The sequence below is a fragment of the Panthera tigris genome, chromosome X (genome assembly GCF_018350195.1).
Source record: "Panthera tigris isolate Pti1 chromosome X, P.tigris_Pti1_mat1.1, whole genome shotgun sequence".
Taxonomy (NCBI): domain Eukaryota; kingdom Metazoa; phylum Chordata; class Mammalia; order Carnivora; family Felidae; genus Panthera; species Panthera tigris.
The window spans coordinates 115,824,450-115,844,238 of record NC_056677.1 but is presented as its reverse complement, the minus strand read 5'-3'; the positions used below and the strand labels follow the sequence as shown (position 1 = coordinate 115,844,238).

The following is a 19,789-nucleotide window of genomic DNA, read 5'->3' as shown; positions in this document are numbered from 1 at the left end:
TTGTTGATTGTTTCCTTCACCGTGCAGAAGATTTTTATCTTGATGAAGTTCCAATAGTTCATTTTTGCTTTTGTTTCCCTTGCCTCCAGAGGCGTGTCTAGTAAGAAGTTGCTGTGGCTGAAGTCAAAGAGCTTGTGGTCTGGATTCTCCTTTCGGATTTTGATGGTTTCCTGTCTCACATTTAGGTCTTTCCACTATTTTGAATTTATGTGTGTGTCTGGTGTAAGAAAGTGGTCCAGTTTCATACTTCTGCATGTCACTGTCTACTTTTCCAAGCACCATTCGCTGAAGAGGCTGTCTGTATTCCTTTGGATACTGTTTCCTGCTTTGTTGAAGATTAGCTGGCCATACATTTGTGGGTCCTTTTCTGGGTTCTCTATTCTGTTCCATTGATCTATGTGTTTGTTTTTGTGCCAATACCGTACTGTCTTGATGATTATAGCTTTGTAATACAGATTAAAGACTAGAATTGTGACACGTCTACTTTGGTTTTCTTTTTTCAACACTACTTTGCCTATTCGAGGTCTTTACTGGTTCTATACAAATTTTAGAATTGTTTGTTCTAGCTCTGTGAAGAATGCTTGGTTCTTTTGATAGGGATTGTATTCAATGTGTAGATTGTTTAGGGTAGTATAGACATTATAACAGTATTTGTTCTTCCAATCTATAAGCATGGAATGTTTTTCCATTTTTTTGTGTCTTCTTCAGTTTCTTTCTGAAGGAAAGAAACTATTTCTATTGTTTTAAGCACGCAGATCTTTTCCTCTTTGGATAGGTTTATTCCTAGGTATCTTATGGTTTTGGGGGCAATTGTAAACAGGGTCGATTCCTTGATTTCTCTTTGAGCTGCTTCATTATCAATGTATAGAAATGCAACTGATTTCTGTATATTAATTTTATATCCTGTGACTGCTGCATTCATGTAATAGTTCTGGCAGGTTTCTTTGGTGCAAACTTTCAGGTTTTCCATGTCATCTGTGTAGAGTGAAATGACAGAGTATCATGTCATCTGTGAAGAGTGAAAAGTTTGACTTCTTCTTTGCCAATTTGTATGCCTTTTATTGCTTTTTGTTGTCTGATTGCTGAGGCTGAATTCCAGTATTATGTTGAACAACAGTGGTGAGAGTGGACCTCCCTGTCGTGTTCCTGACATTAGCACAAAAGTTCTCAGTTTGTCCCCATTGAGGATGATATTAGCTGTGGGCCTTTCATGTATGGCTTTTATGATGTTGAAGATATTTGCAAATGACATATCGGATAAAGGGTTAGTATCCAAAATCTGTGAAGAACTTATCAAACTCAACACCCAGAAAACAAATAATCCAGTGAAGAAATGGGCAAAAGACACGAATAGACACTTCTCCAAAGAAGACATCCAGATGGCCAACCAACACATGAAAAAATGCTCAACATCACTCATCATCAGGGAAATACGAATCAAAACCACAGTGAGATACCACCTCACACCTGTCAAAATGGCTAACATTAACGACTCAGGCAACAACAGATATTGACAAGGATGCAGAGAAAGGGGACCCTTTTGCACTATTGGTGGGAATGAAAACTGGTGTGGCGACTCTAGAAAACAGTATGGAGATCCTCAGAAAATTAAAAATAGAACTACCCTATTATCCAGCAATTTCACTAGTAGGTATTTATCCAAAGGGTACAAAAATGCTGATGTGAAGGGCACACACAGCCCAATGTTTATAGCAGCACTAACAACAATAGCCAAATTATGGAAAGAGTCCAAATGTCTATCGACTGATGAATGGATAAAGAAGATGTGGTGTGTATATATATATATAATATATATATATAATATATATTTATATATTATATATATATATATACGTATATATATATTATATATATATGTATATATATATGTATATGTATATGTATATATGTATATATCTACATATATATTATGTACAGATATATATATGTATATATATACACATATATGTATGTATTATATATATAGAATATTACTTGGTGATCAAAAGGAATGAAATCTTTTTTTTAAATTTTTTAATGTTTATTTATTTTTGAGAGAGAGCATGAGCAGGGGAGGGGAGAGAGAAAGGGAGACACAGAATCCAAAGCAGACTCCAGGCTCTGAGCTGTCAGCACAGAGCCCGACGTGGTGCTCGAACCCACGAACTGTGAGATCATGACCTGAGCCACAGTCAGACACATAACCAACTGAACCACCCAGGCGCCCCAAAAAGAATGAAATCTTAAAAAAGGATAGAATGAAATCTTGCCATTTGCAACAACCTAGATGGAATTTGAGTGTATTATGCTAAGTGAAATCAGTCAGTCAGAGAAAGACAAATATCATATGATTTCACTCATATGTGGAAGTTCAGGAACACAAAAGATGAACATAGGGGAAGGGAAGGAAAAATAAGATAAAAACAGAAATGGAGACAAACCATAAGAGACTCTAAATACAGAGAACAGACTGAGGGTTGCTGGAGGGGATGTGGGTGGGGGATGGGCTAAATGGGTGATGGGCATTAGGAGGGCACTTGTTGGGATGAGTACTGGGTGTCATATGTAAGTGATGAATCACTGGGTTATATTCCTGAAACCAGTACTACATTGTATGTTAACTAACTTGAATATAAATAAATACATACATACATACATACATACATACATACAGAGGAAGAAACCAAAATTGCCCCAAGTTCACTGCCCACTCAGAGGGTATTCTTTCTATGTATGTGCGTGCGTGTGTGTGTGTGTGTGTGTGTGTATGCATATATATATACTTGCAAAATTTGCATGTACATATTAAAATATAACCTGGGAAATAAATAAATAAATAAATAAATAAGGTAAAAGTTGTCCTCCTCTTGCATCCAGTGAACCACTACTTTTGTTGTTTGATCCTGGAAGGATTAAGCCCATAGAACATGAGACGGATTGATACCCGTGGGGGTTCACTAAACCAGGTTCATAATATTCAAAGAGTGGGGCTGGTAGAACCCATGCAGTGTCTTAAAGGAGGTATGTTCTATCCAAGTCAGCCAAGTGTGTAAGAACACCATCTCACTGTATGCCCGATGTCAGAGATTAGATTTCCTGTCTGCGCCACGAGTCACATTCCACACTCAATTAATTTTGTTTCTACTGGTTTCCAGTATTCATTTTGTTCTTATCATGATGTTTTCACCTTTCCCGTTCAATCTAACCCACTTTGTTCTGTCTTTGGCTTATGATCTAGGCTTTCCTCATGATAATACTCTTTTCTCGACTGTAGTTCAATAACATACTGTAGGTTGTGACTCTTCAGGCTTGATCCATCCCCAAGTGTTCCCTTTCTCTATTCTCTCTCTGTCTCTCTCTCTCTCTCTCTCTCTCTCTCATATCCTGACTCCATGGAGACAGCTTTCCATCTTCCCTGTCTGAGCCTTGCTGGAAATTCTGATGATAATTGTAACCAATTAGGTATTAACAATTGTTTACTGAGCACCTACCATATTCCAGTCCTCTCAACAGCCCCATGAGATAGATAATTATTATTACTCCATTTTTATAGCTGATAAAATAAGGCTCAGACTTGCAGAAGCTACTCAAAACAAATCTCTGGAGAAGAAAAAGAAACATTTAGTATATGGATAATGTAATAAAAACTATTATTTATTGGGTGCTTTAAGTTGTGACCAAGAGGGGTGCCTGGGTGTCTCAGTCAGTTAAGTGTCTCACTTTGGCTCTGGTCATGATCTCATGGTTTGTGAGTTCGAGCCCCACACCGGGATCTCTGCTGTCAGCACAGAGCCCACTTCAGATCCTCTGCCCCCCTCTCTCTCTCTGCTCCTCCCCCACTTGCACTCCGTCTCTCTCAAAATAAATAAATAAGCTTTTTAAAATAGTTGTGACCAAGAAAAGAGAGAGTGGGGTGAAATACTTAAAGTTTTGAGAGAAAAAAAGAGCCAACCTAGAATTCTGTTCCCTGTGAGATTATCCTTCAAAAGTGAAGAAAAATAAAGACTTTCTCAGACAAAAATTGAAGGAATTTGTTGTCAATAGTCCTGCCTTGCAAGGAATATTGAAAGAGGTTTTTCAGAGAGAAGGAAAAATATATGTCAGAAACCTGGATTTACATAAAGAAAGGAAGATCATCAGAGACTAAGTGAAGGTAAAATTAAAACTTCTCCTTTTTCGTAATCTAACAGATTATAGTTTGTTGAAAATAATAACAGCAGCAATGTACTTGATTGTATATATGCTTATGTATGTTTATGTATGCATAAAATGAATGATAATAATGATACAAGGACAGGAGGTAGAAACTAGAATTATTTTATTATAAGGTATTCATACCACCCATTTGAAATTGTATAGTGTTATTTGAAAGTGGACTTAGATTATTTCTAAATGTATATTTCAAACTCAAAGGCAACCACTCAAATTTTTTTAAAGAGGTATAATTGATGTGCAAAGAAAGGAGGGAAAATGGAATAATACAAAATGCTTGATTAAAACCACAAACACCAGACAAAAGGTGGAAGACAAAAACAGGAACAAGGGCAACAAATAGAAAATAGTACCAAATATGATACATATTAATCCAACTACATTAATAATCACTTTAAACATCAGTGGCTTACATACACCAGTTAAAAGAGATTGTGAAAGTGTCAGAGTAGATCAAAAACCAAAACTCAACTTAATGTTTTCTATATGAAACATTTTAAACATAAGGACACACATAGATTAAAAGTAAACAGATGGGGGCGCCTGGGTGGCTCAGTCGGTTAAACATCAGACTCTTGATTTTGGCTCGGGTCATGATCTCACAATTCCTGAGTTCAAGCCCTCATTGCTTAGAATTCTCTCTCTCCCTCCTTCTCTGTTATGAGAGATAAAGAGGAGCATTACATAATGATAAGAGAGTCAATTCTCCAAGAAGACGTAACAGTCTTCAATAGGCATGCACTTAACGACAGGGGATCATGATACACGAAGCAAAAACTGACAGAGCCCCAAGGAAAAATAGATGCATTCACTCTTATAGTTGGAGACATTTTTCCTTTCTGTAAAATAGGACTAATACTAGTATGAGGATTCAGTGAATTAACACATGTAAAGCCCTTAAAGTAGTGTCTGACACATTGTAGGAACATGAGAAATCCTAGCTTTTATTATTCCTATTATTACTATTATTAGCCTACCCAGAACCATTATTATTTTCTGTGTGTGACACACAGATTACTGTACTAATCTGTCACTTTTGCTTTTCTTCTGGAAACCTGGGAAAAAGGGAGGTGAAGAGAAGTGTAGAGTTTTGTCGTTGTTGTTGTTGTTGTTGTTGTTGTTGTTGTTTAAATCACAGAGGGAAGCCATGTAATCTTCCACTCTTACCCTCAGCATGACCCTTACTGAACCGAAGGGAGAAAGAAAATTTCTGAGAGAAGAGATAAATAAAATGTATTCCTCTTCACATTCTTCCTCTACTGTTTGGATCCACCATTTTGTTGGGCATAGGGCAGGATTTAGGCTGCAGGGGAGATGGGATTCTTCCCCTGTCCATCACTCACGTTGCCTATTATCTAGCCTGGACGAAATACTATGAGGTAGTAGGGAAAGTGGCACATGAATTCATTAAAAAATTGGAAACCGAGTAAAGATACATTTGGAGGAAAAAATACGAAATAATAGGGCAACAATAGATATATTTATAATAAAGGCTAGTAGGCAGTAGTTTTGGGTGTTGCTCTTGAAAGAAATTTTTGTTGTGTAAAAACTTCTGACAACTTCAGGTCTAGAGGAACCCTGTTTTGTTGTTGTTGCACTCCGATTCCTGTGTACAAGGGTGCATTAGGTATAGATGCCAGTGCCCTTGTGATAAGAAGCAGGAAGGAGCTAACCTTTATTGAGTACCTACTAAGGAAAAAGGTGCCTAATTAAGTTGATAAAAATCCCTTGAACAAACCAGCAAGGTCAATTTTGTTTATTTTACATATGAGGAAATGAAGTGCAAAGAGATTCAAGTGAACTGCTGAAGTTTACATAGCAAGTAAATTGCATATATGCAATTCAAACCTGGCTCTGTCTATTTCCAAAGACTCTTTCTGATATGCCCACCCTATCTTCATTTTTTTAACGTGCCTAAAGAGGAATTTGGGACCCCCCCCCAGAAAGCCAGTACGTGGTATAAAATTGTACTTCTTCATACATGACTAGCCTTAGGATATAAGTTTTGCTTCCTGACGCCTGTATTTTTAAATACTGGTCCAAGTTCATCTCCATTCATAACTCTTTAGGTAGGTGGTACCGACACTGCTGAGACCATGCTTCTCAGGCATGCAGATTGGTAGGTCAAAAGGAACCTGGAGTTGGAATCAGACAGTCCTGAGTTCCAGAATTAGTTTCATAATTTGGTTGTCTACAACATCGGGGAAGTTTCTTAAGTTCTCTGAGCTTTGCTGCCCCCTTTAATTCTCTTTTCTATCTCTCTCCTTCCTAATCTCAGTTGGGATACATAAGAGGCATCTGTTTTCTTACCTCTGGTCCATCTCTTGTGTGTGTTAAATATTGCCACCGTAATAATGTATAACGATCCTCGTCCAAACTGTGGCTTAACGTTATCATTAATTCTCATGAACCTGTAGGTTGGCTCGGCGTTTCGGGCTGCAGTGGTGTAGCAGCTGGGGAAGTTCTGCTCAATGGGTTTCCTTCTGGGGCCCAGGTTGAAGGGTGAACAGCTATCCTGAGGACTTTCTTCTCATGCTCGTTGCAGAGGCACAGGAGGGCAAGCAAAAAATATGTGAGTCCTCTTGAGTTATAGGGTCCGAACAGGCATACTGTTACTTCTGCCCTATTTTCTTGGCCACAGCAAGTCACAAGGCCAAGCGCCAAATCAAGGAATGACAGTGTACCTTTTGCACTCATCAGTGACAAAAGTGTGGATGCAGGGGAAGGTGAAGAATTGGGGTTGATGAGTCAATCTGGCACCCTCTTTGAAACCATTTGAAACTTTCTTGATCTTTCTCAGGCCTATTATTCTACTTCATCAATTTCCTGACTTCCCATCTACAAGCCTTCTGTATCCACACTTACCAGCCATTTTCTCTTTTCTTCTATTCTCAGAATAAGATAATGCCATTCAAGGGCGCCTGGGTGGCCGAGTCAGTTAAGTGCCGAGTCTTGATCTCAGCTCAGGTCATGATCTCACAGTCTGTGAGTTTGAGCCCCATGTCGGGTGCATCTGATGGCACAGAGCCTGGTTGGGATTCTGTCTCTCCTCTCTCTGCCCCTCCCTCATTTATTTTCTTTCTCTCTGTCTCTGTCTCTGTCTCTTCCCCTCTCTTTCTCTCTCTCTCTTTTCTCAAAATAAATAAATAAATAAACTTTAAAAAAAGATACTGTACTTTGAATTTCCTTCAACCTGTACTTTGAATTTCCTTCCCTTCTCATGCCTCTGGGAATCAATTATCTCTTCTTTTCCCCACATACTCAGACTTTTCTGTTTTCTCCTTCTTTTAAAATGCCAATTTCCCAATCTTCAACAAAAAACAAAAACAAATAAAAAATTATTTGACCCTTTATTTTTCCTTTCCTTCCCTTCTCATCCAAGCTTCTAGAAAGCGTTAATTTCCTTTTTTCATTGCATTCATTCCTCAGCATACTTAAATCTGGCTTCTGCTTCCATCACTCTACATTGAATAATGTTCTCTCAAATGTCAATGTGGATTATTCCTTTCCTGAAACACGCTTCCTTTGGTTTACATAAAATTAGTCTCTTCCTATACTCCTTTTATATCACTGTATGCTCTTCCTCAATTTCTTTCACTGAAACTTCTTCCTTGCCTGTGTTTAAAATGTTATTTCTATCAACAGACTAATAGATAAAGAAGATGTGGTATATACCATGGAATAGTACCCAGCCATAAAAAATAATGAAATCTTGCCGTTCTTGACAACATGAATGGGACTAGAGGGTATCACGCTAAGTGAAATAAGTCAGACAGAGAAGGCCAAATACGGTAGGATTTCACTTATGTGTGGAATCTAAAAAACAAATTAAACTGTACCAACTACAATAACAAAAAAAGAGAGAAACAGAGTCATAAAAATAGAAAACAAACTGGTGGTTGACAGAGGGAGTGGGGTGGGGGATGGAAAATGGGTGAAGGAGATTAAGAGGTACAAACTTCCACTTATAAAATAAAAGTCACAGGGATGACAAGTACAGCATAGGGAATATAGTCAATGATATAGTAATATACTTCTTGTGAGTATTTTGTAGTATATATAATTGTTGGAGGTAACATAAAATAAAATGTTGTTTCCTAGAGGTTGGACCATAGTCCTCATCATATTCATCATCTTTTCCACAAATCATCTATTCACCAGGTTTTGTCTATGTTTATCTGAATTTAAGATCTTTTTTCTAAACTCCAAGTATCTCCAACTGAATACATAGGTAACTGAAACAAAACTCAACCATTCTGAATTCACTGCTTCCTACGTAACACACACTGACTCTTACAGTTCTGAGAAGGTTAATGTTGCCAGTGTTTCTTGCTTAGTCTTCCAAATAAAACCTGATACTAGTCCTTCCTTCCTCTGTTTTCATCTCTCCATATCCAGCCAGTCACCACATTAGATCAAATTGAAATCAATCCTTTACTCCCCCTGCCACACTTCAGGTGCTTGTTATTTGGGGGGGGGGTTGTTTTTGTTTGTTGTTTTATTGTTTGGGACAGGGACTATTTCAGTAGCTTCTTAATTTCTCTCTCTCATTTTAGCCTTTAGGAGTAAAACTTTTATAACTAAGTGTGTACCACAATATTTGACACACATTAGGTGTCCAGTGTGAGTTAGATCCCTCCTTCTCTCGTTCTCAAAGCAAACTCATAGCACTAGGCTTGACCCAAAATGAAACTCACTCTGTGCCTTGATGACTTGTTGATTCCTCTTTTGAGAAACAGCTCATTTGGAAGTGAAGACTCGATTTGTTTCTGGCATCTCTGGTCTCCCATTTACTTTTTGGGCCCAGTCTCCTTTGCTTGGATCTCAGAATACTTAGTTTTCCACTTCTCTTTATCTAGCTCCGTTCTTGCGAAAGGATATAATTAATACCATCGGGAGGATTCAGCTTCAGGAGAGTAGATCTTAAAAATTTTCATTACCAAAAAAAATCACGTTGAGTGGATCTATGTCTTAATTGACCTTATTGTGGTAATCATTTTGCAATATACATATAACAAATCATCACGTTGTACACCTTAAACTTACATGTTATATGTCAATTACATCTCAATAAAGTTGGAAAAATCAATGCTGTGTATAGCAAAGTAATGAGTTATTAGTTTTACTTGCCAGGGAATTTTCTTCATGGAAAAGAAATACATTAAGCATGACTTCTTTCAGAAGGATTAGTGTTTTAAAAGGCTCCAAAGCCTTAATTAAACTAAAGGAGAAATTCTCCAATAGAGGAGTTTGGGGATGCAGTCATTGGTGAATGGAATTGTTTGTGGGTGATGTTGGGAGTTCCCTGAAATCATAGCCATGTCTGTAATCTGCTTCTACTCTCAGGCTGGCTCTGTACCTTGTTAAAGGTTACTGCTGTCAACACTGATTATTTAACAATCTTCTCCCCTGTTTGGAAAGCAAGGTAGATTACCATGGTACCTCAAGTGCCTTCTGCCATCAGGTTTGGATAGAGTTCATTTTCCTCCAATGGCTCCCAAATTGTTATTTTAATTAGTCCATTAATACCCATATCACTGTTGGTGGATTACAGTAAAATATCTCACTGACTGAAGAATTTTCAAAACAAATTGGAATGTGAAGGTGAATTTAATTGTAAATCTAGACTGTATGTGAATTAATTTGTACAATAATAGTGTTTAAAACAGTAATGTCAATTCTGAATATATAATCATGAAATTCGATGACCTTGGACAAAGATGATGTTGGAAAAATTAGGTTACATGAAGAAATAATAGTGACTGGCGGATAAATTTATATGCTGCTAATTAGGGCTGATTTAAAATTTGAAATTCGAAATGGCAGCACATAACATCATTATCTTCATTTTGTTTTCTCAAATAAAAGAATAATTGAGAAGCCAGACTGATTTATGAAGCATGCTGAAATCATTGCTAATAGGCTGCTTATATTGTTTTCTTAAAAATCAAAAGACAATATCTTCCCTATCATGAAACATATTTGGAAGTGAATTTGTCCCATGGCTTGTTCTGTCTACTTTTTTCCATCAAGTTTTCATGAAATCCTCTTCTCTTGTTTCATCCTTGACCTCATTTTGTTGGCAGAGGTGGAAAAGAGAATCTTTGTTTGCTTTTTTTGTTTGTTTCAAGTTTTTATTTTAACTCCAGTTAGTTAACCTATAGTGTAATAATAGTTTCAGGAGTAGAATTTAGTAATTCATCACTTACATTCAACACCCAGGGCTCATCACAACAAGTGCCCTCCTTAACGCCCATCACCCATTTAGCCCATCCCCCTGCCAGCAGCCCTCAGTTTATTCTCTATAGCTAAGAGTCTGTTTTATGGTTTGCAGTCCTCCAGCAGCCCGCAGTTTATTCTCTATAGTTAAGAGTCTGTTTTATCGTTTGCCTCTCTCTTTTTACCCCCTATGCTCATCTCTATTGTGTCTTAAATTCACTTCAAATATGAGTAAAATCCTATGGTATTTGTCTTTCTCTGACTGACTTATTTCACTTAGGATAATACTCTCTAGCTCCATCCATGTTGTTGTAAATGGGAAGATTTCATTCTTTTTGATTGCCAAGTAATATGTATGTGTGTATATATATATATATATATATATATATATATATATATATATATATACATATATACACACACACACACACACACACACATATACCTATATATATATACCACATCTTCTTTATCCATTCATCAGTCGATGGACATTTGGGCTCTTTCCATAATTCGGCTATTGTGATAATGCTGCTATAAACATCGTGGTGCATGTATCCCTTTGAATCAGTACTGTTGTATTCTTTGGGTAAATAACCTGGTAGTGCAATTTTTGGATCATAGGGTAGTTTGAACAAAGATACAAAGTTACTCTGTGAAAATTCATATCAAGTCAATCTTTATACAAGCAAATCAGTTTCCTTACCTCAAAATGATAACTTACTCGGTTAGTGGCAGAGTTAAAGTTAGGTAACCAAGTTTGATCTCCCACTTCAAATACTTTTCATGTAAATTTCTATCTCTTTTTCTTTTCTGGGATTCCAAAGACACATGTATCATAAGACTTGAAATTGGCCCTAACTCATATGTCTCTGTTCAGTTTTTCACCTTTTTTTCTTCTTTGTGCTTTAGTTTGTATAGTTTCTATTTGCTACACCATCTATTTTACTGATCTTTATTTCTGCAATTTCTAATTCATTATTAATGCCATCTAGTGTATTTTTTAATTTCATATATTGTTTTTCATATCTGAAAGTTCCATTTGGTTCTTATTTATAGTTTTAATATGTCTCTACAACTCTCAAAGTCATAGGACTACCTATATAATCTTGTATTTCAGTTTAACTATTAGTTACAAAGTGTTTTGTACTAAGTTTTGTATTCATTTTTAAGTTTGGATCTTAGTAATCATTTTACCAAAAGAGCCTAGTTAGACCTCCCTGGTTAACTCATATCCTTCCTAGCATTTGTAATTTTCCTTCATAGCACTCATCAGTACTGTAATAATATACATTTGAGTACAATTCATTTAATATCTATCTTGTTAAGTAGACTGTATGGACATGTCTCTTTTTGTTTAGTGGTGTATCTTCAGCACTTAGGACATTGTAGTGCCCGACATATTGTTTGCACTCAAATATTTCAGCAATGCTTCCAGGAAACTGAAAGACTTCGGATGTTTACTCAAAAAGTGTCCATTTGAAGCCTTGAGATTTAAACAAAAAAGTCTCCAGAGCTAATGGTGTATAACTTTGCCTATAATAATCAGGACCATCGTGGATCATAAAGTTGATTTTTATAACTTTTCAGAGCTTTAAAATTTTAATTTAAAAGGTATTATAAGGCCTATCTCTAACTTATTTACTGATTTAGTTGTTTGTGAAATATATTCCTCTCAATTAAGGCAAACATCCATAACATACTGTATAATGTGTCAATAATCATGCTCTCCAGTGATCTTTGAAGAATACACAGAATCTTAATTTTCTCTCATTTTAAACTGGGAAAAGTATAACTTTCTGTTCAGGAAATCAATAAAGGTATTATACCACCTAATTAGGTTGTGTTTTAGTTGACCAGGCCAAAGTTTAAGCTTTAGGAATTGCCAGTAAAGCCATTTTTATTTTATTTTATTTTTATTTTTAGTAAAGCCATTTTTATAATGATGCCAGTGCCATTACCACCACCCAGCCTTCAGTGCTACTTACTAAATATTTGTTAAGGATCAAGTCAGTAATATAGCTACATATACTATCTTGAATCATTAAAACATTCCTACCTGATTAATATTGTTAGGCCCATTTTTGTATCTATGGTGAATGAGACTTAGAGCGGCCAGTCACTTGCCCAAGATCACACAGCTGGTAAGTGTCCAAGTGGGTATTTAAGTCCATGACCAGGGCTCACAAGAATTGGCTTTGATTTTATTCTGGTAACATGTACATAACATAAAATTTTAACCATCTTACAGTGTACAATTCAGTGATATCTGGTATGTTTAGAATGTTGTACAACCGTCACTACTATTTAGTTCCAGAACATTCTCATCGCCTCAAAATAAAATCCAATGCTCATTTAGCCGTCATTTCTCATTCCCTCTCAACTGATTTTGGAGTACTGATTACGGACCCTGAATTCTGCTCCACTGTTTATTTGTTTATTTTAAAGGATTGTCTGCATATGATCATGTCATCTTTGAACAGAACTAGTTTGGATAACTTCCTTTCCAGTTTGGATGGCTTTCTCTTCCTTGCCTAACTTCTCTAGCTAGAACTACCTATACAGTGTTGAATAGCAGTAGTGAAAACTGGCGTCCTTGTATTGCACCGATCTTAGGGGGAATACTTTCAGTCCTTCACTCTTGAGTCTGACATTATATGTGAGTTTTCCACATTGCCTTTATCATGGTGAGAAAGTACCCTTTTGTTCGTAATTTGCTGAGTATTTGTGTTTTGAAAGAAGGTTCAAATTGGCAAAATGCTTTCTCTGCATCGGTTGAGATGACCATGCATTTTTCATTTACTCAGTTGACACAGCCTATTGAATTGAATGATTTTTATATTTTTTAAATATGAAATACATCACTTTCATTCTCACGATAAACCCTGGTTTGACATGTTGTATAATCCTTTTGGTATGCTGCTGGATTTGGTTTGCTAGTATTTTCTTGAGGAAATTTGTATCTCTATGCATAAGGGATATTGGCCTCGAGTGGGTTTTGTTTGTTTTTACTGTGATGTGTTTGTCTGGCTTTTGTATGAGGGTAATGATGGCATCACAGAATGTGGGAAACTAAAGGCCTAAGAACCAGAACCCATGAAAGTCCTGAGTTCTGGCATCCTCAGACTACCACTACTGAGAAAGAGTAAAAGAACAATGTTATCATCATCTGACTTTTATGGCATAAATGAAATTGTGAACTCATCCATTTGTAAAGGCAATGACTTCATCTCTACCCTTTTATCTAAAAGGAAATCTATACCAAATGCTCTGATAAATGGGAAGATATACTTTGACTTGTGAACTGATGTGAAATGCAGAATCTTTGAGCTTTGAGTGTTTTGAAGATTGAAAAATCTTGCTCAGCATGGATGACCACCAAAAAGCAATCTAAAGCCATCTACATACCACAACTGAGATAAATTTGGGAATGTGTTGCCTAAAGTCAAATAAAATGTACTGTTTTGAAAAAAACAATGAGTTGGGAAGTATTTACTTCTACTTTTTGGAAGAGTTTGAGAAATATTGGTGTTAATACTTGAAAATTTTGTAGAATACTCATTAGTAAAACCATCTGGTCCTGGGCTTTTCTTGTGTGCTCTTTGATTACTGATTCAATCTCTGTATATTATACATCTATTCAAATTTTCTTTTTCTTCTTGAGTCGATTTTAGTAAGTTGTGTGTTTTAGAATTTTGAGTCATCCCTCTTTTTCTCTTAGACAGTCTTGATAATGATTTGTCAATTTTGTTCATCTTTTCCTTGAACAAACTTTTGGTTTAATTAATTTTCTCTATTGTGTTTCTGTTCTTTATCCCATTACTCTCTGCACTAATCTTTATTATTTTCTTCCTTTGGCCATTTTTGAGTTTAGTTTGCTCTTCCTTTTTGAGTCTCTCAAGGAGTAAAGTGAGGCTGAAAGTATGCATTTATAGCTGTAAGTTTCCCTTTGAGCACTGCTTTCTGTGCTGCACATAAATTTCGGTATATTGGATTTTCATTTTCATTCATCTCAAAATATTTTCTAGTGTCTCTTGTGATTTCTTCTTTGACCTATTGGTTATTTAAGAATGTGTTGACTAATTTCTATACATTCCTAAATTTTTCAGTTTTCCATCTGCTATGGAAAGGATAGTTTGTATGATCTCAAACCTTTAAGATTTATTTGGACTTTATAATCTAAAATAGTCTATCTTGGAGAATGTTTTGTGTACACTTGAGAAAAATATGTATTCTGTTCTTGTTGGGTGGAATGTTCTGTGTATTTCTATTAGGCATAATTGGTTTATTTTGCTGTTCAAATCCTCTATTCCCTTAGTGATCTTCTGTTAGTTGTTCTGTCCATTATTGAAAATGGAGTATTGAAGTCTGCACATATTGTTGTACAACTTTCTGTTTACCCCTCCAGTGCTGTCATTCTTGCCTCATCTATGTTGGGGCTTTCCGGTCACGGGTGTGTATATTTATAACTATATGTCTTCTTGATGGATTGATCTTCTTATTGATATATAATATCCTTCATTGTCTCTTGTAACGATTTTTTACTTAAATTGCATTTTGTCTGATATTAATATAGCCATCCCATCTCTCTTTTATTTACGATATGCTTGAAGTATAATTTTTATTTTGTTTACTTTCATCCTATTTGTGTCTTTCAGTCTAAATTGAGTATCATGTAGTTAGCATGCAGGTAGATCTTTTTGCATTCCTTCTGCCAATCTCTGTCCTTTAATGGGAAAATGAATCACGTCTACACTTAAAATAATTACTAGTAAGGAATTACTTTTGCCAATTTGCTTTTTGCTTTCTGTACCCTTTATGCATTTTTGTTCCTCAATTCCTCCATTGTAGCCTTCGTTTGTATTTAATTGACTTTCATAGTGTACTGTTTTTATTATCTTCCCAAGTATATTAAAAGATGTTCAATATCACTAATTATCAAAGAATTGCAAATATCACTTCACACCTATTAAGATGACTATTATCAAAATGTCAAAAGGTGGTAAGTGTTGGCGAGGATGTGGAGAAAAGAGAACCCTTGGGTGCTGTTGGTGGGAATGTAAACTGGTACAGCCATTATAGAAAACAGTATGGAGGTTACCCAAAAATTTGAAAATAGAACTACCTTTTGATGCAGCAACTCACTTCTCAGTATATATCCAAAGGAAATAAAATCACTCTCTCAAAGAGATATCTGCACTCCCATGTTTATTGCAGCATTATTCCCAGTAACCAAGACATGGAAACAACTTAAGTGTCTGGTAACAGATGAATGAATGGATAAAGAAAATGTGGTATAGATATAAATGGGATATTATTTAGTCATAAAAAAAGAAGTAAATCCTGCCATTTGTGACAACACAGATGAATTCTGGAGACCATTATGCTAAGTGAAATAAGCCAGACACAGAAAGACAAATACTGTGTGATCTCACTTCTATGTGGAATGTAAATGAAATAAAATAAAATAAAGCTGAATTCATAGAGAGTAGAATGGTAGTTACCAGAAGCTGGGGGTTGGTGGAAAAGGGAAGATATAAAAAAAAAAGTAGAATAGCGGTTGCTGGGGATCAGGGGGAGAACGTCATAAAGAGTTATTGTTTTAGGAAGGTTCAGAGATTTGGTTTTGCAAAATGAAAAAAGTTCTGGAGATGGATGGCAGTGATGTTTGCACAATAATATGATGCACTAAACATCACTAAACTGTATACTTCAAAATCGTTAAGATAGTATATTTTATATTATGTGCATTTTACCACAATAAAAAAATCTTAAAAAGAAATTTTTTACCTTTCGTCCAGTTTGTCAAATTTATTGTCCTAAAATTATTAATAGTATTTCCTCTTACCTCTTTAATTTTGTAGAATTTGTAGTAATGGCCGCCCTTTTGTTCTTGATACTGGTAATTTGTGTTTTCTTTCCTTATCTTTTTCAATCCAACAAGAGGCTTATTGATTTTATTGGTATTTTCAAAAAAAATTAGATTTTGGTGTCATCAATTTTTGTCTATTATTTTTCAATTAATATTTATTTGATTTTGCTTTTTTTTCAATGATTTCTTTCTATCACTTCACTTTGGCTTTAATTTCCTCTTCCTTATTTAAAAAAAGATGTTTTTAGGTGGGAACTCAAATCCCTGATGTTAGGTATTCCTTATTTTCCAATATAATTATTGGAAGCTATAATTTTCCAAGTACTGCTTTAACTCTGCCCCACAAAGGTTAATATAATGTATTTTTATTATAACTCCTTCAAAACAGTGTCTAAATTCTCTTGGGATATTTTCTTTGTCTCTTGTATTATTTAGAAGTGCATTGTTTATGTTCCATATATAGTTGGCATTTTTCTAGTTATGATATTATTATTGATTTCTGATATCATTTACTTGTGCCAAGAGAACAGATTCTGTATTATTTAAATCTTTTTGAAGTTATTTAGACTTGTTTTATAACTGATCATTTGATCGATTTGGGCTTAAATGACAGGTGCCCTTAAAAAGAACGTGTTATTCTGCCACTGCTGGACAGTGCTCTGTAAATATCGATGAAGTCAATGTGTTTGAGAGTGTTGTACAGAACTTTTAAGACATTACTTTTCTGTTGTTTGTTTAGTTGTTCTAGCAAATTCCAGGAGATGAGTGTGTGAAGATATCCAACCACGAATGCCGAAATGTATTAGTATTTCTTACTAATTTCTGTCAATGTTTCCTTCCCATGTTTTGAAACTTTGTCAATAGATTCACAGTCATCTATTATAGTTATATCTTCCTAGTGAACTGGCACTTCTATTATTATGAAATATTTCTCTTTATTTCTGGTACTACTTTTTATCTTGAGATCGATTTTATCTGATATTAATGTAGCCAGTCCATCCTTCTTATCCTTATTTTTTGCATAGTCTATCTTTTCCCATCCATTTACTTTCATTCTATATTTGTCTGTCTTTACATGTAAAATGCGTCTCCCTTAGAAAATATGTAAATGTGTCTTTAAAAAATCTGTTTTCCCAGTTTTCCTTTCAATTAGGGTGTTTAGTCTATGAATATTTGATGTAACTGTTGATATTGGTGAATGTTAGAGGTTAAATTTTGTCCCCTCAAAATTCATATATTGAATTCCTAACACCCAATACCTCAAAATGTGACTGTATTTGAAGACAGGGTCTTCCTAGAAAGAAAAAGTTAGATCTCTTCTTCCTAGAAAGAAAAGTTAAATCTCAGTTAAAATGAGATCATTGGGATGGGCTCGAATCTCACATGACTGGAATCCTTTTCAGAAGGAAGTGACGAGGCAGACGTGCACAGAGGGAAACCACATGAAGACACAGGGAAGAGACACCATTGGCAAGTAAAGGAGAGAAACCTTGGAACAAACAACCTGCTGACATCTTGATCTCAGACTTCTCGTCTCCAGAACAGTGAGAAAATACGCTTCTGTTGTTTTAGCTGCTGAGTCTGTGCTACTTTGCTATGGCAGCCCCAGAAAACTAATAGTGAGTCTGGATCTACTCATTTCCTTTTATTTCATTCTTTTGTTTGTTTTGGTGTTCTTTGCTTTATTGTCCCTCAGTTACCTTTTTCCTGCCTTTTAATGAGATTAACTATATTTTCAGGATTGTATTTGACTTTTCTTACTGGGTTTTAGCTAGCTTACTGGCATATTTTTCGTTTCTTCTAGAAATTTCCTTATACATCCTTCACTTTTCACAATTCATTTTCGGTTAATATTATGCCACTTTACATAAAATATTAAAACATTCCAAGAGTCAAGGGCCACATACACCACTCCTTCCTTTATTCTAGTGCTATATATGTTATTCTAGAGTTATTGTATGTAAAATCTACTTACATTAAACACCACAAGGCAATGCTATATATTTTTCTTTCAATAGTTACATATATATCATAAAGAATTAAGAGGAGGAGAAAAGCCAGAATAATAGTCTTTTGAATGTACTTTTGACATTTACCATTAAAGATGTTCTTTATTCTTTTTTTTTTTTTTTTTTGGAGTTGATACTTTCCATCTGGTATAATTTCCCTTTAGCCTGAAGAATTTTCACTGGTATTTCTCTTAGTAAAGATCTGCTAGTGATGAATTCTTTTTGTTTTCTTTTCTTAGAAAGTCCCTTTATTTTGCTTTCATTATTGAAAGATATTTTTGCTGAATATAGAATTTTATACCAACACTTTTTTTCCTTTCAGTATTTTAAAAGATGTTCCATCTGTTCTAGACTCCATTGTTTCTGATCAGAAGTCAGTTTTTAATCAGATCATTGTTCCCTTGTATGTAATTCATCATTTTTCTTTTGCTGTTTTCAAGCTTTGTTGTTGTAATTAGTTTTCCACTGTAAGACTGTTATGTGTTTTGGCATGGGCTTCTTCATGTTTATTCTGCTTTTTTTTCTTGAAGCATCCTGTAGATGCAAAATTTTTCTGTCAGCCTTTATTTCTTCAAGTAATTTTTTCTGTCTCATTCTCTTTCCTTTGTTCTGGAGTGTCAGTTACACATATGCTGGAAAGTTCAGTATTATCCATTAGTTAACTGAGCTTCTATTTGTTTATTTTTATAACTTTTCTTTTTCTTTATCCATATTGAATATTTTTTTCCTTTTTTGATGGTTAAAATCACATGTATTTTGCATCTATTTGGAATTTTAAATTATGACATATTAAACATAAAATCCATCATAAAAATGAATAAAGAAGAGAAACATTTTATTAAGTATTCTAAGCAGTCTGTTGTTACACAAGTATTTGTTATTCAGAGCACTCCTAATAATACATTTTCCTTTTTTTTCGAGGTTTTCGATTTTTTAATTGAAGTATAATTAACATAAAGTATTATATTAGCTTCAGGTGTATGATATAATGATTCAACAATTCTATACATCACTCAGTGCTCATCATGATACGTAGACTCTTAATCCCCTGCATCTATTTCCCCCACCCCCACCCACCTCCCCCTGGCAACTAGCAGTTTGTTCTCTGAATTTAGGACTCTGATTTTTTGTTTGTCTCTTTTTTTTGCTTGTTTTTTCATGTGTTTTGTTTCTTCAGTTTCCCATATGAGTGAAATATGGTATTTGTCTTTCACCGGCTGACTTATTTCACTTAATATTAACATTAACATTTCACTCAATATTCACCTTTAGATCCATCCATGTTGTTGTAAATGGCAAGATCTCCTTCCTTTTTATGGCTGAATAATATTCCACTGTATATATACCTCATCTTCATCCATCCATCTCTGGTGGGCATTCGGGTTGCTTCTGTATCTTGGCTATTGTAAATAATACTGCAATAAACGTAGGGGTGTATATATCTTTTTCAATTAATATTTTGTATTCATTGGGTAAA

General features: G+C 35.1%; 1 long non-coding RNA gene across 1 annotated transcript in view; it reads left to right on the top strand.

Annotated features, from left to right (window-relative positions):
* Nucleotides 1–18,341, top strand: part of LOC122235414 — a 118,481-nt gene extending 100,140 nt beyond the window's left edge. The window contains exon 3 of the long non-coding RNA XR_006213490.1: nt 17,707–18,341. This is a non-coding gene — a long non-coding RNA (uncharacterized LOC122235414). The remainder of the gene's footprint in view (nt 1–17,706) is intronic.
* The last annotated feature ends 1,448 nt before the right edge of the window (nt 18,342–19,789 follow it).